Raw genomic sequence first — 25248 nt, 5'->3', positions numbered from 1 at the left:
GTAAAACTCGTGAAAAAATATCAATAAATTGGACTTCATCGGGGCACCTGGGTGGCTCAGTGGGTTGAGGCCTCTGCCTTCCGCTCAGGTCATGATCCCAGAGTCCTGGGATCAAGCCCCACATCAGGCTCTCTGCTCAGCAGGGAGTCTGCTTCATCCTCTCTCTCTGCCTGCCTCTCTGCTTGCTTGTGATCTCTGTCAAATAAATAAATAAAATCTTTAAAAAATAATAAAAAATAAATTGGGCATCATCATAACTGTAGTCTTCTATGACAGAATGATGTCTTAAGTTTTAAAGAAAGGTGCAAAATGAAACAAGATATTCTTAATGCATAAAATATAGGAGTTAATAAAAAAAAAAATAATGGGCAAAAGATAGGACCCAACATATTAGAGAAGGTGAAACCCAAAACGGCCATTACACATATGAAAAGATACATAACCTACTTTAGTGTAATTCTTTAAAAAAAAAAAAAAAGAAGAAGAAGAAGAAGAAAATAATCACTTTTCACCCATGAGAAAAGCAAAAGTCAAAAAAGTCTCAAAACAGCAGTTGCAGTGAATATGAAAGAAAAGAAAACCACAGTCTAGTCTCCATGTGTGCACTTGTTTAAGCACACAGACAAAAGTTCCAGCATTATCTATTCAAGGTGAAAATAGGTATCTAATAGAAACCAGTAATTTTGCTTCTTGGCACATGCCGTTAGATCATCCTTACATACAGGAAGCAAGAAATCCATACACAGATGTCCACTGAAGCATTCTTGTAACAGGAAACTTAGAAACACTGACATGTCTATTATTAATGGAAAGGATAGAAAAAAACTGTGGCCTATTCCTAAGATGAAATGCTAGTATTTTATTTTATTTTTTTTAAGATTTTATTTATTTATTTGGCAGAGATCACAAGTAGGCAGAGAGTCAGGCAGCGGGGAGCAGGCTCCCTGCAGAGCAGAGAGCCCGATGCGAGGCTTGATCCCAGGACCCCGGGATCATGACCTGAGCCGAAGGCAGAGGCTTTAAGCCACTGAGCCACCCAGGTGCCCCGAAATGCTAGTATTTTAAATGGATGAACTAAATCTATGTGAATCAACCTAAATCTATCTAAAAAAAAAAAAAAAAAAAAGAAAAGAAAGTTGCAAAATAATAGATTAAAAAAAAAAAAACAAAACTCAACATACACACTAAATTTACCAGGGGCGTTACTTTTGGGAAGGAGGGTGGACAAAAACAAAATTCTTGGAAGGAGTTTTTAGTCATGTTATGGATGTTTTAACATTTTTTTGTTGTTGTTGCTATAATGTTCAATTACTTTTATTATAACTATTATCTGAAAAAAAGGACAAAATGTACACATTTATTAATTCCAGATGTCTGGTATAGAAGTGCTGTATCCTTCTGTACTCTTTGCCGTGTTTTAGGAACTTTCTTTTTTTTTTTTTAAGAGCACGGATGATTGCTGGTCATGTAACTGTGACTCTTGTCTAGGTCAGTATTTAAACCAAGGACACTCCAATTTCATACAAAGCACAATCCAAAGATCTTCCTATGATAACATGGGCATAAGGACTGTCTTTGTGCGATGCATAGCCTTTGATTCATAGTCAGATAAAAAGAAAATCAGATTTAAAATCAGAAAGGCAATCAGTCAGTATGTGTCTTCCTGATAAAGACAACACACAGGAATTTCTAATCTTTTCCTCCAGACAGCACTGACATTGACTGGCACATGTGAGGGCAATTAATAACCCTTCAAAACTGAGATCAGTATCTTACTTTTCCTTATGTTCAAGTGAAAACAGTAAGATAAAATAGCACAGAACTTCGAGAAACTACCACACAAAAGGATTTATCCCTTCCAATTCTAGGTAAGGGTCAAAGAGTGACCTCCTGCACTTTCCCACCCTGACCATCAAGGGCTTCCTCTGATCCTTCTTGTCACGAGGGCCTCACTCCCACTGCTCATGCAGCATGCACCACACCTGGCTTGCACCATGCCCCTGACAGTTGTCCCACATCCTTCCCGATTTCAGTCTCCACTGCGGTGCGATTAAGAGCAAGCTCAGACTCACCTGACGCTGACAGTGTTCATCTCCGACACACACTGTATATTTTTCTAATTCTGCCCCAGACACTTTCTAAGATCATGGTAGCATGTAGGGCCCAGAGTGAGAAGGAGCTGATTCCTCAGGGACAACCTTCAATCAGTGGGGCCCAAGGAATGGTGGTAGGTAAATACTCCAGCTTCCTGAAAGAGTCCTTCAAATGGAAGGTTCCGAGAGAGCTTCTTTCAATGTGTATCTTAAGAGGTCCCCATGGAATGACATTTCCAGGGCCCGTCGCTACAATCTTAGATTGGCTTTCCTTCCATGTGCCTCCTATATGCCCTCACAACCTTGTATCCAGCTCTGCTCTCCAGAGAAGTCATATAAAGAGAACCATCTAGGCCAGCTCTGAATGGCTTTTTTCTAATTCCTGACTTCTACTCTTTTCTAAATATTTAAGTGCCAAAGAACATGTGTACTATAGACACAGAAATAAACAAGGTAAGCCCTCAGTCATCAAGGAACTTACAGTCTTGTAAGGGAGAACACACACACACACACACACACGCATGGACAGACACACAGAGTGAATGTGACAGAAGCCAATGTCAAGGCACATAAGAGATGACCATGTCCTGAAGCAGGAGTGGTTGCCTCTGTCCGTGGAGATGTTCCCAGTCCACACGTATTCCCTTTTCCAACACAGGCAGGCAGCCTCTGAAATGGTTCCCAGTGATCTCAGTGCCTAATAAGCATACCATTTTCAAATCACTTCCCCCTGTGTGCGGAGCTTAGGGATTCTTCCCTCAAGATTAGAATCTGAGGGGCGCCTGGGTGGCTCAGTGGGTTAAAGCCTCTGCCTTCAGCTTAGGTCATAATCCCAGGGTCCTGGAATCAAGCCCCACATCGGGCTCTCTGCTCAGCAGGGAGCCTGCTTTCCCCTCTCTCTCTGCCTGACTCTCTGCCTACCTATGATCTCTGTCAAAAAAAAAAAAAAAAAAAAAAAGATTAGAGTCTGACAAAAGTGATGAGGTATCACTTCTGAGGTTAGGTTACTGTGACTCCTGTCGTGTTGTCCTCTCTCGTTGTCTCACTTGCTTACTCCGATGGAAGTGAGCTGGTCATGCTGGAACTGCCCTGTGGGGGAGGGTCATGTCACAAGGAGCAGGAGATGGTCTCCCAGCAACACTCAGTTAGGAACGGAGACCCTTGCTCCAAGAGCCCGCAAGGAGTTCAATCTTACCAATAACCACTTAGTGACCAGAAGCAGGTCCACTTCTAGTCTAACCTTAAAGCAACTGTGGCTCTAGCCAGTATCCTGATTTTAGTCTTGTGAGAGCTCGGGAGACAGATCGCCCAGGGAAGCTGCACCTGGATTTTCAGCCACAAAAGCTACGATGTGATGTTTGTTCAAAGCAGCTACATTTTGGGAAGATGTGTTACCCAGCTGTGGCTAAACAACGCACAAACCAAGCACAATTAAAAGTCATCACTGATATGGATATAGTCTAGACAGAGCAGTATCTAGAGTAGGAACTAGAGTTAGAGCATGCCTGATGTCTAGTTCCTACCCATATTCATTAAATAAGCATTTACTATGTGCTAGGCCATGTGGACACCAAGCTAACTTTAAAAAGATACTGTCCCTGCCTTCTTGGAAAAAGGCAAGCTTGCAAAATTTCTGGTAAACCTATTTATGCAACTTCACTAGCTTATTTTAAACTAGGACTTGTTATAAATGTTTAATTTCTGCTGACTCTGTAGGCAGTTTGTTAAATATATAATTGAGTGTCTTGGCTATATTAATGCACTTTGTGCTCACTGCAATATACCTAAGGGTCTGTTCCATCTGTTCAAAACATAAGATATATATTTAGAAAAGAGTTCTGAATTTCTTCTCTACAGAAATTCTTACAGGAATCAGGCCTTTTCCTTCCATTCATTCAAAAAACTATTCCCACAGGCAGAAAAGCCCGTGAAGCAGTAAGCTGGAAAACTTTATGTCCAAACACTCTGTAACATTTTCCAAGTTGACTCCTTGGAAGTCTACACTTTCCTCTAAGTCTCTGATGAGACTCAGGAACCACTGTGCAAACTCTGGACAAACATTTAAACATTTCTTAACAATATGCTCCACCAGTCTGGGAGTGAGGACATGGAACAAAGGAACCAGAGTGGGGTGGGTGGGGGGAGGGGAGATCACAGAAGAACGTCACACTTACTAACCATCTTTTCAGAGTTGCTGTGGGTGTCAACCAGAAGGTACCACCCTCCATGACACTGTTAAGAAGAGGAGGTCACCCAGGTTTGTTTTTCAATTTCAAATGTGGTGGTACTGTACTCTTCATCTCATCACAGTTTCCGCACGTCCCTGTCCTCACTCACCAGCAGGAATTTAATGGGAATTCTGTTTAGGGAGGGAAAAGTCATTTATACTTTATTAGGGTGTCCTCTGTAGAATACCAAGAGATATCCGTGCAACTTTTGTAAACTTACTGCACACAACTGAGCTTTGCACATCTATGCTGCAACTATACTCTCATATAAAGGATTTAGCTGTGTTTCTAAATGGGGGGGGGGGAATGTAGTGCTAATTAATGGCTGTTAGCTAGGCAAAATGTCTTTCGGCACACTCCCCTCCTACCAAATCACTGTGGAGTAAGAAAGGACCAGACCACGGTAAAGGGGTTAAGTACAAGCTGTAGCGGCAAAGAAATACAGGTTTATATCCACACAGACCAGCCTGATGATGTCCCGGCAATTTACGGAGTGTGTCTGCGCTTCGTTTTCCTCTTCCATAAAATGGCATTAACAATGCCTAGCCAGGTCATTTTGAGAATTAGGGCTAATATACATACAGTGTTGAGAAGAACATCTAATATTTAGTAGGCATCCATTACACTATGGAAGAGTATTATTATTATTATTATTATTATTACGTATTTCCAAAATATTCTACCACACTGAGCCCAATACTAGAATGATTAATGGAACTTGTTATTCCTTAAAATAACAGGAGCTTAGCTAGTGTCAGATAACTTCAGTGGGTCCTCAATAGGGAGATCAGAGCAGGTGATCCTCCAGAAGCTAGCTCAAAATCAACAATGCAGTAAAATCAGGTACCACTTGGCAAATCTGTCACCAGTCAAAAGGAATGGTAGAGACAGAAACTGTTCTTACAAAGAATTTTTCCCCCATTAATTACTGCTCACCTTCAGAAGAAAATCTACACCAAGACACTGCTAACAGAAAGACCCAACAGAGAGGAGGGGAGCGCACGCTATAATAATCCAGTGATATGTGGTGCTAATAAAAACAAAAAGGGTTTTAGATATGTAGCACAGGTTTTTAACACATTAAGAAAATGGTGACTCTTAAGAGTCATTTCCCAAGAAATGAAAGAGACAGCAAGCTGGAACAGTATCTCACACAAATTAAACTGTCCTCTAAGAGCAATGGCCAACACAAAAAGAATGCATCAGAGGCTACTTGGAGCATCCTCCGGCTCACGCCATGAGTGTTAAATTTTGCGTAACAAAAATTTGTAAGGAACGAACGAGTTGGTTCAAATTGCCTGGCAGCCTACTCAATAACACCGCGGCCCCTGCCTGCTCTTCTATTAAACCCTACTTAAGATGATGCTGTATTAAGACTCCTTTTCTCTACTCCCTGACTTTCTGCAGAGACTTTACGTAGGTAGATAGCAAGATAAGTAGATAAGATTATGGTTCTTATACATGAAAAAATAGGGCCAAGATGGAATACTCTGCTGAAGTCTCTCATTTGTTTTTACAATTATTTTAAACCATTCTAAATTACAGAAGATGGAGATTACCATCTATCAGGAAATGTAAGGCATGCATTAAGGAGAGACACTGCCTCTATGGGCAAGAGAAACCCTCTTCATTTCAAGAGAAGATTCTTTCCCCTTGGGATGCAATTTTACAAGGTTTATGTTTGTTTGTTTGTTTGTTTGTTTGTTTTTAAGAGGTTTAAAATGCATTCTTTATATACATATACATACACATACACACACACACACACACACATTTTGAGGGCCTAAATTTGAAAGGGGTCACAAACACAAGGTTCAAAGGTTATGGTTATATTCTGTTTAGGGTTTCCAAAAAAAATGGAATTTGAATATCCCTAAAGCATGACATATATTCTCAGTTTAGCCACAGTCCCCACCACTCCCTACTGTGCCCCTAGCTGGCTTTACACCTGTATCTTATGCCTCTAGTCCCTGAGGATATTTTTGTTGGCCTTCACAGTCTTAAAACATTAAATGAAATAGTTAATAGATATTTATTCAAAATCCAGAAAATGATAGGGGGCAACAACATGGGATAGGTTTTTGCAATTAAGTTAAATCATAAGATTCACTCAAGGATCTTAACGAACTTTCTGAAACGGGATCCTTTGTTAAGCAAGCACTACTTTCTTATTTAAAAAGTTAATATTTAAAAAGTTAATATACTCAGTATAACCACACAAAGGGACTCAAGCATTTGTTATGCACAGGAGGGTAGACTGATCAGACTATGAATGCAAACACTTTGATTCTGATATTCACTATTTTGATAACTTGAGTTCAGTCACTTTATTTCCCTGAAACTGAGTGTTCTTAACTGAAAGATGAAGGAATTAAGCTAGAATAGATCTAGCTTAGATTAGATCTAGATTAGATCTGCCTTAATTCCTAAAACTGTCAGTCCAAGGTTTCTCTCTTGGACTTAAAAATCAGTGCTTCTCTCATTCTCAGTATCTCAGACATTAGCTTTTGAAGAAAAAGGGACACTTCCCTTTCAGAAAAGCTTGAAACCTGGACTTGGGAGAACTCACAGCAACAAGGAAAGGCAAATCAGGCAAATTCTTTACCTGGAATTCTGCAGTGAGTCAGAGGATGTGCAGGGACAAGTATCTGAAATTTATCATCTTTATTCTGGCTGATGTAACCACTACAAATAATGGCCTCATGCCTATGAGGTAATATGCTCTTTGCCGAAGACCTCATTAACAACTGAAAGGATCTTGAGAGAGTCTCCTTTATTTCACACAGAGCTTTTTCACTCTTTCCTTTTAAGTTTCCTATTCTGATTATAAAAACACAGAAAATTAAACACACACACACACACACACACACACACACACACACACACACACACACGAAATAAGTTTAAAAGAGAATGGGTCAAAAACTCAGTTAGAATCACCTGGAACCTAGCCCTTGACAACAACCAGCTTTATTGGTCATTTACCATGTCGGACCATGTATTTGGGATCTAACAGGGAATAAGATAATTTTCTTCATTTCATGAAGCTTAAGACTCCTGAGGTGGAGACAGACAAGAGAACAGACAATTGAGATGTGGTCTGATGGGGACCTTACCCAGGCTTGGGGGTTCAGAGTGGAAAACTGCTGCTCTGGGCAAAAGTACGTCCAAGTAAACTCAAGAAAGTGGAGGGCATGAGTAAATGAGAAAGGACGAAAGGACGGACGGGGGAAGACAAGACAGAGGTGGGGCAGAAGAAAAGGGAGGCGGCCAAGAGGAAGAGAGGGAGAGCAAGAGAGAGGGAAGGGCAGGTGAGGGGAGGGAAGCAGGAGGGGGAAGAAGATGGGGAAATTCATGCAGCAGAGGAAGAGGAAGGGGGTAGATTGCTCCAAGTAGAGGGCAGAGATCTGGGTTCCTCCTGCTTCCTCCACCTCCCACTGGGGCATCAGGCTGAATGGAGCAAATCTGGCAAACTTCCACAGACCCCTCACCATCATCATCAACTCCACAAGAAGGCTTCATGGTCCACCTCTGGACCCAAATTTAGAACACCACCATGACTACATCACAATTCACAGATGCCCAAAAGAACCAAGGAAACCCAGAACAAGGGCACCCCCAATCATCCCAAATATAGTCCCCTGAGTCCAAAAGCTTTCTTATTTCGCAGAGGCAGTGGCCCTCACCCAAACTCCACTCTGTCTACTGACTATGTGAAGAGAACACGAAGCTGGGGAGGGCAGCATGAATGTCAACTGCCTCCACGTGTCTGAGGCAGCTTTCTGCCCTGAGCACGCCAGCCTTCCGAGCGGCCTTCCCTTCACTCAGGTGAACAAACGCCACTGTGGACCTAGTCTGGCCGGCCAGAGCATCTGTGGAACTTTATCTTCCCATTGTGGGCATAGCATCTCATAAAGAGAACACTGCATAAAGTCAATGTCCCGAAAAGGAGAAAATAACCTCAGAAGAAAAGACAGAAAAGAAACAGAGGACACAAAGAAACAAACAAACAAACAAACAAAAAACCAACCAAACAAACAAACAAAAAAAACAAAACACCACTAGCAAGGATTTCCAGTTCCATACGCCCAAATCCTCACACAGCTCCATGGGAAAGCCGACAGTTGTGAACAATTATTTAGAGCAGAAATGATAAAGGCAGTAACAATATGAGGCTTCGTGCTGATGTGCCACATCAGCTATTTATCACTGTCAAAACATTTAGGATAAAATTACAATAACTTAGGCTAACTTATCACTGGTGAAGTCAAGCCTAGGAATTCTTTACTTGCTAAACAAATAACGGCCTGCTTTTAAGAGGTTAGCAGAGTAAGCACACACCACTAATCCTTCAAAGAAGAAAATATTTTATCATTTTTATTGCAAATGTCACTGAAATAAATTTTCATTCCTTAATAATCACATTTTTGCGCTTCCTCTAACCTCTCCGTCAACAAAACCCCCGTACGTTAAAACCTATTGACGTTGTAAAATAAAATTAAGACATCTTTGTAGAGGAAAAATGTGAAATAGCTTAGGGGGAAACACAGTCAATCTATTTTGGTGTAAAAATAAAAATGCCTAAATATTTAAAAGGAAAAATAGCTATCTGAAGCAAATAACTAAGTAAAAACTACAAGATAGGGTGATTTCTGTCCCAGGTAACAAAATACCCAATTCAAAATGGCTACAACAAAATGAAGGAGTCACCCAGTGGTGTGTGCCAAGCCCAGAAGGGATTTGCTTCAGACCAGCTTTGACTCAGCAGCTTCCATTGTTAAGGACCTGGTTTACTTTGAATCCCTTGGTCCTGCTTTCTCATGGCATTGCCATTTCCTACAGCAGGCTTTCTTCACATACCCAAAATATTTTTCAGTTACTCTTGAGGTTATGTATTTCCTAATTAATGTCCAACAAGAGAAAGAGCCTCTTGGCATCAGTCTTCCCATTAAAGGGACAGAAGTCCACTCTGTCAGACTCAGTGTGGTCCACATGCCAACCCCGCCATCACTGCGGTCTGAGGGAGCAAAGATGCTCATCAGCCCCTTCTACTCCACCTGCCTGGCTATACCATCCACCTGCCTCGATCTAGACCCAAGTCAGCATGTTCAAAACCACATGGGTTTCATCAAATGGCAATCGGGGGTGCATGGAAGGAGCAAAGGAGGAATGGATACCAGGGAACTATTTGGCCTCAGGGAACCACTTCTAATCTTCTAATTGAGATCTTCTAATCAGATCTCAATTTGGTTAAGTCAGGCAAGTCATAAGCTCCAACTCAGTTGTTTTTCATAATAAAAGTAATACCATGTGATCTCCAAAGGTCCTTGGTTGTCTTTACTCCTATTTCCCAAGAACTAAAATTACCCTAAATAGCAAGTCCAATTTTAAAATCTCTTTTTTTTGCCTTATACACTTCTGTTTATTAGCACAGGTCTCCACGTGTCAACTAGTTTTCAAAATCCTTCCAGGCTTTGAGAGAACGGTCCAGGGATTTTTTTAAACCATGATACACCTCTTCTGATACAATTACACCATTTGTAAGGTACAATTCTGGACTAGCTCTATTTTCTCTGGGACCCAAGTCATCAATAAACTAGCTGCCCTTCCAAAGACCAAGCCCTCCTGCCTCTTAGGGCAGTGGACATTATTTCACCCTGCCTTCCATGAAAAACTATTCAGAACTAATATGGAGGTCTACTATTGCAAAAATACAACACAGCTTTAGCTCTTCAAGGCCACTGGAGGAGTACGGATGAGGGAACTCGTTACTGTCTCATACCAGCTTACGACCTTTACATGGAAATACTACCACCCCACATCTGAGCCTCCATATTATCCTAGATACAACTTCTATTGAGCCAGTCATAGTAGATGATAATTATCAATTGGGCTATTTGTCTTACCCACTTTAGGGAAGCCAAAAAAAAAAAAAAAAAAAAAAAATCACAGGACCATTAGAAATGTGCTCAAACCACCTGGATTTGAATCTAGGCCTCTAGGCTTTGAAGCCAGGCTCTGCCATTTGTTAACTAAATGAATTCTGAGACCTGGAAAGGCTAGTTCACTTGCCAGTTCTGACTTCTGGAAACTGATGTCCACCCAGCCTTTCTCAAGGGGCCACTGGAGAGGTAAAATGAGCCGATCCATGTAAAGCAGTCAGAAAACTGCCCAGCTCAATAAATGTTTATGCCAATTACCACAGCTGGTCTAAGAGCACAGAATAGGACCCAGTTAATACTGTTGATATTACTCTTTTTTACGCATTAATTTGGTCCTTCATAAAGCGTTTCTAAAGCTTAGCAATGCTAAATGGATCTGAGTTATTTTCTAGGTCGTTCTCTCTTCTCATGCTCATACTTCCACTGGCTGATTCCACCCACGACTATGGCTTCAGCCATCACCCACAGGATAATGCCACCTAAATATCTAGCTCTAGGACATTATTGTCCTTATCTCTCCAAGCTGTTTATCTCTCCATGCCATCTTGTCTATTAGATATCTCCCCTTAAATATGAGGAACTTAAAATAAACAGAACATCAAAAGAGAAATGAACAGAAATCAAATGCTAATTTCCATCATTGATGCCACGTCTCTGATAACCCCATCATTGGGTAAACTTCCTCTATGTGCCTCTATGGCATCCTATTGTATATTCCCCTTGTTTAACCATCCATCTTTTCATCCGTGGAGCATCTACTCTGAGATCAGCTAACCATCATAACACACAAAACTCGGCATTCAATTGTCTACTTACTAGTCTGCCTTCTCTCCTTCTGGATCATAAGCTCCCAGAAGATGACAGGAATTGGATCTTATTGGTCCTTGTATCACCAGCTTTGCATAAAATAAAAACACATGATAAAAAACCTGGTGGATGAGGGAATGAATGTTCCCATGACACTGGACTGATGTTGAAGAGCTAAAAACATGTCCCATAAATGGTCTGTTAATAGCAGGAACAGAAGAAAGAAGGTACTAGAAGAATGTAGCTGATCACTGTTTTCAGTGCATATATAAAATCCCAAAGATACTTTCTTAAATCAAATCAACATTCTTACACTATGTCCAAAGCCAGACTACTTTTCATAAAGATAGAAAAAAGATCATATGTGTGCCTGGAGGTTTAAAAGGTCATAGTCTATAACTGTGAAAACTGAGGGGAATAAATTGTGGAAAGCAGAAACCAACACCTCACGACCAACCTATACCCCCAAGTGCTCACACACACACACACACACACACGCGCGCGCGCACACACGCACACGCACACACACACACACCCTTGGCTGGGACCAGCTGTTAATGATGAATGCCAGACTTCACACCACTTTTCAGCTAAGAACAACTTAAGGAAAGCATCTCACAATGACAGGAAGGACTATAATAATGAGAGACACCCTCCTGGTGTGAGGGGGCAGGAAATGATGCAGCCACTGTCACCACCACAACCACCACCACTCCCTACCCCAGCACAGCCACTTGAAACACATGTGAGGGCCCAGAAAGAAAAAGAGGCTCAAAACTGAAATGACTCCTAAACCAGAGTGTCCAGTCACAATAATTTATGCCACTCCTTTCTGCTCTAAGCATGAGCACAGATATACTCTGGCTCTTCTTATATCCAAATCCCCATGAATGTATATTATCTTCCCAGAGCAACTTATCTGACTTGGAAATTATAGAACCTACAAGAGCACAAAGAGAATGGACCCATTTCCACATGGTTCCCAGAAGGTACCAGAAAGCTTCATTCAAACCATCACCAGTACTACTCTGTGAGGACCCCAGACTGAAGAAAAGGTTCTACTGAAGCCTGTGTTTCTTCTTATACACATAACACTGGCTAATCAGCTTCTCATGTACTGAAGGCCTCATAAGAAAAAGTTAGTGCCAGCACCAGCAGGAAGATGGGTGAGAGGGCTCTGGACACAGCTAGGAAAATTATTCTCCCCCTCTGATATAAGTGAAGTGACCACAGCTCAAGAAAAAAGGGATTCCTGAAGGCATTAAGTGTTCAAGGAAAGCGAAATTGGAGAGCATACTGAATGACAGAGAAACTGCCTTGCTGACATGCCATGTTCTTTTAGAGCGCCTGACAGATGAAAGGTGGCCAGTGACGGTCCTGGAAATGCAGGTGAATGGACAGTACAGGAAAAAGGTGTCCTGTTTCAGGACCACAAATGTGACAGCCGTCCAAAAAGATAAGTGCTGTGACATCAACACTCCATCTCATGGAAGCCTTATAAATACCACAAACTAAAAATTCAGGATTTTCTGGGACAAAACAAAATAAGGTGGTTTTGAATTCACACCCACTTTGCCCAGAGTAGATTTACATAAAAATAGCTATAGATAAGGAAATGACATATGTAAATGCAGATATACAGACACACACAAGAACTCCTTTAAGGGCTGCATTTCAAATTACTGTGATTGGTTAAAGGTGTCTAGGCTAGTGTGGCATTAGAGATGCAAAGTTTCATTCATGAAATTTTAAATAATGGTGATAAGATTTATCTAGACGTACAAGCGGAACCTAAATATAAACCACATGAATAATAGAATGTGCATGAATTTTGAATGCTTATTTTTCAGAAGAAAACAAAGAACTGAACGTGTGAGTTCTCGGAGTCTCTAAGTGTAGCCTGTATTTGCATTTTAATGGCTTGCAAGGTAAGCTCTGTGAAATTGGTCAAATGTATAGACTCTCATCTCTCCTCCATCCCCAATCAGTCAATTAGCTACTAGAGAAAGTGGCATACAGATGTTAAAATCCAGCATCTCAGAATCTATTTCAGCTGATACAGATCAAAGTAATTTTGATGCAAGGATGTTGAGGACAGAGACTTTGCACAGAGCAAATTCTGGTTAGGAAGCATGCAAAACCAGGAGCTCATGGCTGATGGGGCCAGGGGACACACACAGAAATGGAATAGACAAGGCAGTTCACAACAAAATTTGTACAGAAAAGAAGAAAAGGCAAAAACTATAGACTGAGAGCCAACACATCAAAACATTTTTCCAGTAGGTAAAAAGGTATAAGTGTAGCAATTTTTGTCCATTTAAAACAAAGGGATTTCAGATGTCAGCTCTGCTATCCTGCAGCTACACTGCACCCAAACCATGAACACTAATGGTCAATCTCTCCTTATTAGCATTTTTCACTCTTCCCATTAAAAGTCTTTACTGGCACCATATGAGCTACTCTTTGCCCTTTATAAATTCCCCTATTCCAAACGTGCTAGTTTATGCTCACAGGAGTAGAAGTATAATACACACCTATTACATATTAGAATGTTATCAATATGCCTTTTCAATTGCAGCACTTATGGACTTTCGTTTTCTATGTTCCACTCTTTTGTCTTTCCTTTCAATAAAGACAGAGATTTTAGAAATCCAGAAGTGAGCCCAAAGAGCAGGGTGTTATGCTTGGCTCATAGGAGGCATTCAAGAACTAGGAAAAGATACCTGAATTTAAAGAAATGGTGACAATTTGTGGATAGTAAAAATCATGGAGCTCCTTTTACTAAGTGCCCACCCACCCCGCCATGGTTAGTGCTACAGGCTGAATGTCTGTGGCTCCTCCCCCTGCCAATGCAAATTCATATGGTGAAGCCCTAACATGATTGACTTGGAGGTACGGCCTTCAGGAAATTATTAGGGTGAGACTAGGTCATGAAGGTGGGGCCCTAGTAATGGGATTACTGCCCTTAAAAAAAGAAAAAAGGAAGAGACATGAGATTTGTCTCCACCGTTAAGACAGAGCCAGGAGGTAGCCATCTGAAAGCCAGGAAGAGGGGTCTCACCAGATATGCAATCTGTAGCACGTTGACCTTGACATTCCCAGGCTCCAGAAGTGTGAAAAATGTTTGTTGTTTAAGACCCCCTGTCCATATGATTTTGTTACAGCAGCCTGAACTAAGACAACTAGATATTTACCTACCTTTGCTGTAGTCCACTAATAATCCTGCTTGGTAAATGTTAGTATCCTTACATTATAGCAACACACACACACACACACACCCCAAGACACATAAAAATTTTAACCTGCTCCAGAGTCACACAACTGGGATGTGGCAAGTGACATAGTCCAAGGGAAGCAGAGAAAGAAAGAGGTTCAGCTATCTAGAAATACAGTAACGATGGCCATGATCATGTACTGTGTTCTTGCTACCTGCTTGATACTTTCCAAAGTAATTTACACACATCCATCTTAATTATTTTTACAGCATTGCTGGGAGGTGAGTAGTATTCCCATTTTATGGATAGCAAAACTGAAGCTTAGAAGAGAGCAGTATGCCCAGAATAATCAAGGCAACAGGTGCTGGATCAACACCCCCACTGAAGTCTAACAGACTTCAACGCCACTGCTCTTATACTCGTAACCACAACACGAGCTCATCCCCTGTATTGTCACCACTGCCACCATAACTCTGGGTCACAAACCCACATAAAACTAGCACTTACAACAATTATCATTTAGTCTCATGTTTGCAAGTCTACATGTTGACTATGAGTCTGCCCGTCTTGACTCCTGGCTCCCGGTTTCTGTAGGGTCCATTCCACAAGGATTTGCTCTGGGACCCAGTGGCTACTCAGGGTATGTTCTTCTCACAGAAAATCACCAAAGTGCAATGAGGTGAAACCAACTCCACAAACTTATTTCAAGCCTCTGCTTGTGACACATTCGCTGACAGCTCATTGGACCCAGCAGGTCACATAGGTGAGCCCAAAGTCCACTGATGGGAAATAAGCCATGTCCACCGTGAAACCATGAGGCCTGGGCAGGGGACTGAATATATACAGAGGAGTAAAAAATCAAGAGAGTAGTTGTATCCACCACACTCACCAAATTCAATTTGTATTTACCATATCTTTTAGTTGGACTGTTCAACAGTTAATGGAAAAAGAATCTGTGAGCTCAATAATTTAAAGTTCTAATGAAAAAGTATAAATAGTCAAATCCATGGTATTATTCCACCTTCACCTTCAGAACAATACTAAAATTGAAAGAATAGATAACTGGAAAATACAAAAGTACCACCTCTCATCAGGAAAAAATATCATTATGATAAAAATCCTATAAAATGAATTTCTTGACGTGGCTGATATCTAAAAATAAGCACTAAGCTAAAACAATCCATTAAAAAACACTTAAGTGTTTTTTACAGTCATTTCCTGCTCATTGCAACACATTCTACCTCTCACTCTTAAGAGGGTTCAGTTTTTACCAATGTGATTTCATGTCTTTGTGTGTACATACACAAATTGGCAACAGTGTGTCAGAAAATTGATAAAATTATACACATGCCATCTGTCTTTCTTGGTTGAACCCCCTGTCTTCAATTACAGCTATTCCATTCAAAGGGAACAAAAATCTTGGCTGAATTTGATGTAATCTCACTCAGGTTTTAAATTTACTCACTGTTTCAAGCAATATGGTACCAACCTCATCATCTTCATTTAAGAATGAATTGCTTTTTCCATTACAGCCTCTAGTTTGAGATGTTTCATTTTGCCTTTTCAAAATTGTATTGAAATGAGACTTTGTAGGCAAGTCGTCAAAGTTGGAAGCAATTTACAAAAATACGCGCACACAAAAAACCCACAAAAACACACAAAAAACTCCTACATCTTCAAAATGGATACATTATTTTCAAGATCCAACACTACAGCATGAAATGACTCTGCTCTTAGTATAACTATAACCAGTCCTGCAAAAGAAGTGTTAAAATACACATAATAGTAATTCTTGGAAGCTATTCTAAGAGAAACCTATTAGTCTGTGAGAAATTGCCCTCTCTTCCTATTCATAATGTACTTCGATTAATTATTTAAAGCAGATGACTTCAGAATCTATAACTGGCCTTGACCTCTGTGTGGAAACAAGCCTAAACCCATACGTTCAGTAGCTTACCGAACATCTCTGCCTACAAGGTGCTTCCATTATATATGCACAGAATTAGTCATCTTCTCACCATGTAGATCATTTTTATTTCTGGCCCCTAGCTGTTGCTGGTCCTATGGTCTGAAACCTGGAGGTCACCTGCAGCTTCTCCCAGCTCTTTCCCACCCATCCCAAGAGTCACCATGCCTTAATTGTACTGAGCTGCCTCTTCTCTACTCCTGCAGCCACAGACTCGGGGGCAGTGGTGGCACTGCTCACTTCCTCGCTCCTAACGTCCTAGGCACCTCCAGCCTCTCCTGGAGCACCCTCTATTCACACGTGACACAACAAGTGACAGCTGGCACAAGACTGCTGTGCCCCGCTTAAGCTCTTTCAGTGGCTTCCTATTGTTGGGGGATCCTGTCCAGATCCCTCAACAAGACATAGCTCTTGGGCCTCCAGCTGGTCCCTTCCTCCCTCTCACAGGCATCACCTGTAGCTCCTTCCAAAGGGAGGGTGTACCCCATGTGGTCACCCCATCTTGGCATGCACAGCTGCTTCCCTGGCCTGGAACCTACTTCCTGCCTCACCCGCGCCTTGTCATCTGTCACCACTTGGCGGCAACCTCCCCACCTGCACAAAGCCTTCCGCCTCCCATGGCACAGCCTGGCACTATTACCGTGCCCCCCTCCCCTGCACTGTGACAGATGTGGGACCTAGCGCTGGCTGTTGCCAGGACTGCTGTGCGAAGCCCCTTGCAGGTGGGCGCCATATCCCACTCCTGTTATGCTGATGGAGCTGGCAATGAAAAGGCCAACGGTGTATACATAACACACAACACTCAGTCGTCTGACACCCGTCTGGTCAAAATATGCTGCTGCTGTTGCTGCTATCATCATTATGATTATATGTCTGTTGAAAGAAAGGCAAAGAATGGAGTTCTATCCCTGACTGCGTGAATCAAAAGCATCTGCGTTCACAATCTAAAGGTAGTAAGTGTTTTGAGAACTCAAGCAAGGGCACTACAGAAGATCTACAGCAAGAGCCCCGAATCACACGTGTTTGTTATCGGCCGCATTAAGATAATGCTTCAAGGGACAAAGCTACCTCTTACCATACCTGAGGTGGTTTCTAGAAGTAAAGCACAGGGCATGCACCAGCAATTTTTTAAAAATGTAAAAATGGAACTGGACAGCAGCAGTGCCCTGGGTCCTGGTTAACGGGTCCGGGGTTAATGGTCTAGGGCTGCCTCCAGCCATCCCAATCTCGTAACTGCCCCTGAACGTGGGTTTGTTAATGCTCTCACATTACTACCATTGCCATTACTTAGGAACTCAAGAAACAAATACAAGGAGGACATCCACCTCCACCTTCTTCTCCATAAAAACAAACCCACGTCTTACTGGAAGAAAGGAAGCCAGGGCTGCCACATATGCCTTTTTAGAGACTGTCAAATTTTGCATTTGGAAGTACAGAAGGAGGTTCCATGCCTCTGGGCTCCTTGGACGGGTGATCCCACCCAGAGCAGTGGGTCTCAAGCCCAGCTGCGCCACTGAGAGGTGCTAATTCAATCCATGGGGACTGCATCTGGGTCTCAGGCTTTAGAGGCTCTGCAGGTTGTTCAAAATGACAGCCTCTGTTAAACCACTGTCCTAAGGTCTGGAACCATGTATCATATTAGAACTGATTTACCTTTTTCAAATCCACAAAGACACAAAATAAACAACAATCTTTGAGAGCTTTTCAATGATCTTAGTGAGGGATATAAAACAACTTCTTAGACAACAAAGCAAAAAAAAAAAAAAAAATCATAAAAAAGCTCTCAAATCTCACTTTGGCTGATTATACAAGTAATACATGCTTACTATAGAACAGTTAAAGAAAAATTCTTAGATCCTGCCATCAAGATGTAATTAACCTTTTAGTGCTTTTCCCCCTGTTATCTTACATGAAAAAAAATAAATAAACAAAAAACAGGTTCCTAATATACGTGAGATAGGAATTATTTTTTTTTTGTTGTTTCTTTCCACCACCCCCAACTTCTCCTCTTCTGCCTCATACAGACTAATGTGTGGGTAGGTGCTACACATTTTTATAGACTTATACAACCTTTGTATACACTTTGCTTTTTCACTTCTCATCATTGTTATCAGCTTCTTCCCGATCACGAAACATTCGTCAAACGCATGATTTTAATGGCAATGTTGTCTTCTAACATGTATGTCTCCAAAGTCATTTGCCAACCTCCATGCTTTTGGTTGCTTCCAAGACAGACACATGGTTTCAAAGACTTTTTAAAAAGCTCTACCGTTGCTCATAGTTTATTTGCAATTCAAGTTTCAAGTAAAATCAAATACCCTACACTCTGATGTCAACGATAAAATGATTGGTGGCTGCATGAATATTGATTGAGCTTTCTAATTTCAGGTAATTCACAGTTTTTAGAGTTAACCTAATTCATTGATTAGCTGGTCTTTTAGTCTCCTTTTGTCTTCTTCTAAAATTATTCTTTAGATAATTTCAGTGCTCTAAGTGCAAGATTATTAAATTTTCAGGTATTATCTACTTTGAAAAACCGTTTCTGGCAACTTAAGATTTCTCAAAGATATAATACATAAAACCACACAAGTCCTCAAAGCAGGAACTAAGAACCCAACAGTGGAGAAGTGGTGGCTACATTTATCTCAAAAGTTACTGCAGCTGAGTGTGTAACCATTCTGACCAGCTGAGATAAAACTGGCAAGACAGAGCCAGCTCCCAGTATCTGATTCGAAGAAGCAAATGGGTTCACCTGGAAGAAGGACCATTGTGAGTAGTGAATGCTAAGCTAATTTATCATGCGGGCCTAATGCAAGAGACAATGCACATCATAAGGGCCAGGACTTCAAGGGGAGTTTTCCAGAAAGCGCAGAGATGGACAATCACAGCCATTTCTTTTAGCAACTCTCACTAAGAGCCAAGGACATGATGTGAAGTCGTAAGTCTGTCAAAGGATTTCCAGGGGAGCAGAGATGGACAGTCAGACTGTGACAGGGCAGAGCTAAGGGAAGCTGGGGGACAAACAGGAAGAGATCACCCGGGGTGTTCACACCCCCACTTCTCTGAGCCCAGATCTGAGGAGTAAGGCAATTCAAAACTGAGATTGCTTGCAGGATCTCAAGTGCAGGTGTCCTGCATTATTGATTCAAAGAAGACCATGTGCTTCAGACACTAAAGTAGAAGGGGAGGAACACTCTCCCAAGAGGATTCGCAGCCTGACTAGAAAGAAGACATCATTACATGTAAGTGGGAAACGGTTGAGGGCCAGGGCTTTTCACAAAAGAGCAGCTTTGAATTCGTTTAAGTGCTTGAACTCAGTTCAGGCTCCAGAGATCTGCACGAGGAAAACTGATCATTTTGACCACGGCTGGCAAAATGCTGCCAGAGCGAGCGAAGAGCAGATCATTACATGCCATCGTACTGTCTGTACCTCCATTGCCCATCCAGACCTACGCCCGAACCTTAGAGTCTGCCTACACGGACAACAGGTATGGGATCACTTGCCCCTCTGCCTTCTGACTGGGTTTTGCCAATGGGGAGCACCTTCAAGAGTGCAGAAGGAGGGCGCCTGGGTGGCTCAGTGGGTTAAGCCGCTGCCTTCGGCTCAGGTCATGATCTCAGGGTCCTGGGATCGAGTCCCGCATCGGGCTCTCTGCTCAGCAGGGAGCCTGCTTCCTCCTCTCTCTCTCTGCCTGCCTCTCTGCCTACTTGTGATCTCTCTCTGTCAAATAAATAAATAAATAATCTTTAAAACACACACACACACACACACACACACACACACACACACACTCTATTTGGGGACGCCTGGGTGGCTCAGTTGGTTAAGCAGCTGCCTTCGGCTCAGGTCATGATCCCAGCGTCCTGGGATCGAGTCCCACATCCGGCTCCTTGCTCCGCAGGGAGCCTGCTTCTCCCTCTGACTCTGCCTTCCACTCTGTCTGCCTATGCTTGCCCTTGCTCGCTCTCTCTCTGACAAATAAATAAATAAAGAGTGCAGAAGGAAGGAGGACAACAAAGTTGTGATGTCCCCTCAGCCCCTCCCTGCAGAATCACCATGGAAGGGCTATGTAGCTTCATCTAAGGTGCCTGTCACTTGCCTTCTCCGTCTGGACCTTCGGCAACGGCTCCCTCCCTCACTCCTTCAGGCCTATGAAGATGATGGCTTCCTATTGCTCCTACCCTCTGGGACTGCACCATCCCTTAAACTTCACCTATACCTTGCCTATACATACCTTTACACTTTCCCTTTCATTAAACTCTTCTCAAATTATCCAATTTATGCATGCCATCTTTTTACCGCCTGGACCCTGCCTGATACCCACATTTAACTCTTTAAAATCACACTATGCAAGGCTTTGTCTGATATGCACATTTGAGTATTTAAAATCATAAGGCTCTGTGGCAATAGAGAGGCAAGTGTGCTAAGGTTAACTTATTAAGTACTGTGTGCCAGGTGCAGTACTTACATGACCTACAACCTCCTCCAATCTTAAAATACCTTAATATTTCTATTTTACAGATGTGGTTAAGCATTGTGTCTAAAGTTACAGAGCTATTCATTGTCACTGAACACATGTCCTATTCTAAAACCAGGAATCTTCAATGGTCTTATCATTTCAGTGTAAGACATTCAAATCATTTTATAACAATGCACCATGCAATAGAATTAGGTACGCAAATAAAATAGATGTTAACTATTACAAAGACCAGAATGGACTGCAGTAATTTTGGGAAATTTCATCAAAGAATGAGAATTTACTGTGGTCCCTAAAATGAGCAGCAAGAATTTGAGCAAAATAAGGAAAGAGCATTTTAGGTAAAGGGGATCTAGGGATCTATGACATCTGGAGAGGGGTGATGGGATAAGGTTTTGGAAGGCAAAGAGTTGGCAAAGAAACCCAAAAAGTAGACAGAAGCTAAATTAAAAAGAGTCAGCTATGTTTTAACTCTATCCAGAGGTAGATAATAAGTCACACAGGAATTTTAAACATGCGGTTGTGTGGGGATCCAGGCTGACAACCAGCATAGACTGGAGAAGGGCCTGGACACAAAGGGATATGAGACATTTCAGAAATTCAGAGGTAAAAGAGTATAGCCCTAGACACTGGACATATTTTTATGGTAGAATTATTAAGGCTTAGGGACAGCAGGTAACAGATGGAGAAATCAAAGGTGGGAATGAGATGACTTGAAAAATTAGTATTTCAGAGACAAAAAAAGAGATGACAATTTTCTAGTTTATCAGCTATATCCGAGAATAAGAAGGTGCAAAAGAGGAGCCAGTATTCAAAGTTATCTATTTTACATGGTTACAAAAAGGTGTTAAGAAAAAACAATTATTTAAGCACAAAATAGAAATTTGAGGGAACATAAGCTTTTGAGGGCATCCCATCCTTACCCTCTGTGAATCAGGAAACCACAACATTTTATTTCCATCTCAGACACAGAAAGTGAACTCCTTCAACAGCTAAGAAATACCACTTTAGATATGGCCACACCTGGTCTAATTAATTAGGCTTTTGCAACTACCAAAAGTTCATTTACCATCAGGGCACCTAGGTGGCTCAATCAGTTAGGAGGAAATCAAGGAAATCCTCTTGATTTCAGCTCTGGTTATGATCTCAGGACTTCAGGATCAAGCCCTATGCCAGGCTCCATGCTAGGGGAGCCTGCTTAGGAGTCTTTCTCTCCCTCTCTCTCTTATTCTGCCTTTGCCCCTCCCCCTGCTTGTGCACTCTCTCTCTTAAAAAAAATTTTTTTTTTTTTAATTTACCATCTTGATTCTTCCCATCCCAAAAAAAGCCTCTTTGCCTTTCTGGAAACTTTGAAGAACAGAAGTTCTTTATGCCAAACTATTATCATAACTTTTTATTAAATTAATCCTCTAACTAGAGTTCTGACATGTAACTACACAGAATCTTAAGGACAGAGAAGAATCCCACACAACAATACTGTGATGGAATTTTGGGTCAAGTGTAAACACATCCAAATCACTTTAAAGTTGATAGAGAAGACACACTGAGGCATTGTGATTTGAATGACCCACATTTAAGTACTGAGGAAAACAGAGGTAGCTGGATACCCAGTGAGAACAGAAGAGTCCATCTGCTTCTTTGCTTACCAAAATTAGTTTGAGACAATGGCCAGTGGAAAATCAGAGCCTAGACCAAAGTAATAATGTTAGCTTTTTGTTGTTGTTTCACTTAAGGCTGGGAGACAAAGTCAGGTAAAAAGGAAAGCAAAAACAAAACAAAACAAAACAAAACAAAAAAAACCCACACACACAAAAAAACCTAACACAAATCTGGAAGTCTATAGTCAAAAGATTTAATCATTAACTACATCACATAGGAAAAAAAAAATTCATGCTAGCTGCATGTGATTATCTGGAAGTGGACTGAAATGCCAATACATAACTGGGGAGGAGGGAAATCAACAGATGATAGCAGGCAGAGCAAAATACCACAGGAGGACAGAAAAGGAATCCTATGACATCTCTCTAGGAGACTACTCCCTCTTTTAGTGATTTGTTGATACTTTAATGATGCCTATCCATCCTTCTCCAGCCTTGAGAGCTATCATATTAGAGATAGGGATACTTTCATTAAAACAAACAAAATGGAAACATGTAACAAAAATCACTGAAACAATTAATTTCCCTGACATTTAAAAAATATGATCTGTGTATGAGGAATATTAGCCCTGAAAGGAGCCAGTTATCCTTTGATGAATTAGACCTGTCTAGAAATTCAAATTGCCCCAAGTCCAAGGTCTGCTCAAGCCCATCCATCCGTCAGAATTTCCCATGTTTTGAGATGCAGTGTGAAAACTTTCCCAGGTTCTAACAGTGGAAGCCATTGGGGTCTCTTTCCCCCATTCTCATTTCAAAGGCAGTGATTGAAGTGCTATCAGCAGTACAGGAAATATTAATAGAGTCCACAGAAAAGATGGACAAGTGAGTCACTTAAGATGAACAACTCAGTTGTGTTGCCCTTTTATGAGGGAGTCAGTCCTTGAGAAATTGTATGTTCTCACTAAAAAATTTCTCAAAGACCAGATTTTAAAAATACCACTAGTATTCCTGTGTTTTAAGAGCTAGGGGTACTGAAATTCTGAAAGTAGGTTCTAAACACATACCACATTTTACACTGAACACATACTACATTATTATAAAAATACACTTTATGGAATTAGAATATTTGTGTGCTCCAGAATTTTGACTGGGCTTTTTGTTTTCTAAATAACTGACCTGTTTGACAAAGCATGCCTCTCTATTCAGTGTGGCACATCAACTGACTCTTGTCATTATATAAAATCCTATAGCCCTGTCAAAATGATCCCTGTAAATAAATAATGTTTACTATCTTTGCTGCTGATTCTTCTAACTTAAAAACAAACTCCAATAGCATACATGGAGTAAAAATGTAACCATTTCATCTAGCTAGTTATGACACAGTGTTACAAAAATAAAAATTATCCCTTGCTATTCACCAACATATTGTCTATTATGTGCTAGTGTATTTATTATATAGCCATTAACTTTTTAGGCCTCATTTATACCCATCTCCTACTTAGTACACTCAAAGGTCTCGTTCTGAAATACTTTACATAAAAATAAACGGACATTGAGGGGACAGGACTTGCTCAAGACTACCTCGCAAACAAAGGGTCAGAATTACGAATACAAAATGTGTAGGTTTCACCTTCACTTCCCTACTACAGATGTATCTCAGTGACATGCTGAAATGTTTCAAATAGTGTATATTTGAAAATTAATGTTTAAATTCACTAGGTGGCGTTACTCTCATAAACTCCACAGTATCTTTTGTAATACAAATTCTTAAATTTTATATTTTATAAATAGATTCCTTATACAGTAGTTTCTTTAAAAAAACTACTCTATGTAAGAGATGGCTTTTAAAAAATATATTAGATATAATGGGAGTAAAAAAAAAAAAAGCTTTGTTTGAGCCAAAGTTAAGTTGTAGCCATGAGGGGGGCAGAACTTTGAGACGCTTTCATATTGTTACTTCTCACAGAATAAAGACTTGTATCTCATTCATAAAAGAAATCAGACATTCTTTATCCATTGTGTAGCTTATGGTAGATGTAGTTAAAGTATGTTGAGTATGACAACAATCTAGCTGTCCAAGTATTACATCAATGAATTATGCTTCCTTTGTTTTGTTGCAAATGTTTTTGACAAGAGAGTATCTCCAGTATTTTAAATAACCACAATCATTATTTATTTCTAAAATTAAAAGTTCTGTGAGATCTCTATCCCTCAAAAGCACCATGTGTTTCAACCATATCCTCTGAAGTTTTGAGAATATATATTACAGAAATAAACCATAAAAAGGAGCTTCTGATCAACCATACATTAAGCAATTATCCAAAATGCATTAAAGGAAAGAGAAAACTTAGCTGAACTGCCACTTATTAATAAGCTGAACCACAGGGGAGCTTAACAGTTTATCATCTTTCTAACAAAGAGACTTTCCATATTTAGCCACTGACCCCAAAGAGGACATGGAGCCCCACGAACAGCTGTGCATTACCAGAACTTTATAGATGTGATGAAAACAAAGAAAAGGAAATCCACAGCAGTGACTAACCACACTGTACATTCAAAACAATGACCACAGTGAAAATCATTAAAGAGGCAAGTCTGTTTACTTAGGCTGGGAACAATACATGACATTTAACCCCAATTTCTTTAATCCCTCTTTTGTTTACCTGCAAATAATCCCCTAATTTACCCACAATATTATGATATGAATAATAACTGTATTAGTAATGGACACTTAGAACAAAAAAAGCAGACAACTAGACCAGTTGGAAGTCAACGCCTATTAAGGACTATCTGGAAGCATTCCTAAATGTGCTATATATTCTGTACTGTCAAGCATGCATTTGACATTTTTTTTTCAAAAATAATGAATGAGAGTTTAACAATAGCTACTCACTAGATTCTTTCCGAAAAAAAAATACCAC

The 25248-nt window shown here is 40.8% G+C and overlaps 1 protein-coding gene across 9 annotated transcripts in view; it reads right to left on the bottom strand.

Annotated features, from left to right (window-relative positions):
• Positions 1–25248, bottom strand: part of MAST4 (microtubule associated serine/threonine kinase family member 4) — a 551227-nt gene that overhangs the window by 315030 nt on the left and 210949 nt on the right. The window lies entirely within an intron of this gene.

This window comes from Mustela lutreola, chromosome 5, assembly GCF_030435805.1.
Source record: "Mustela lutreola isolate mMusLut2 chromosome 5, mMusLut2.pri, whole genome shotgun sequence".
Taxonomy (NCBI): Eukaryota; Metazoa; Chordata; class Mammalia; order Carnivora; family Mustelidae; genus Mustela; species Mustela lutreola.
The sequence above is the reverse complement of the archived record's forward strand: the minus strand, read 5'-3'. Positions and strand labels throughout refer to the sequence as shown.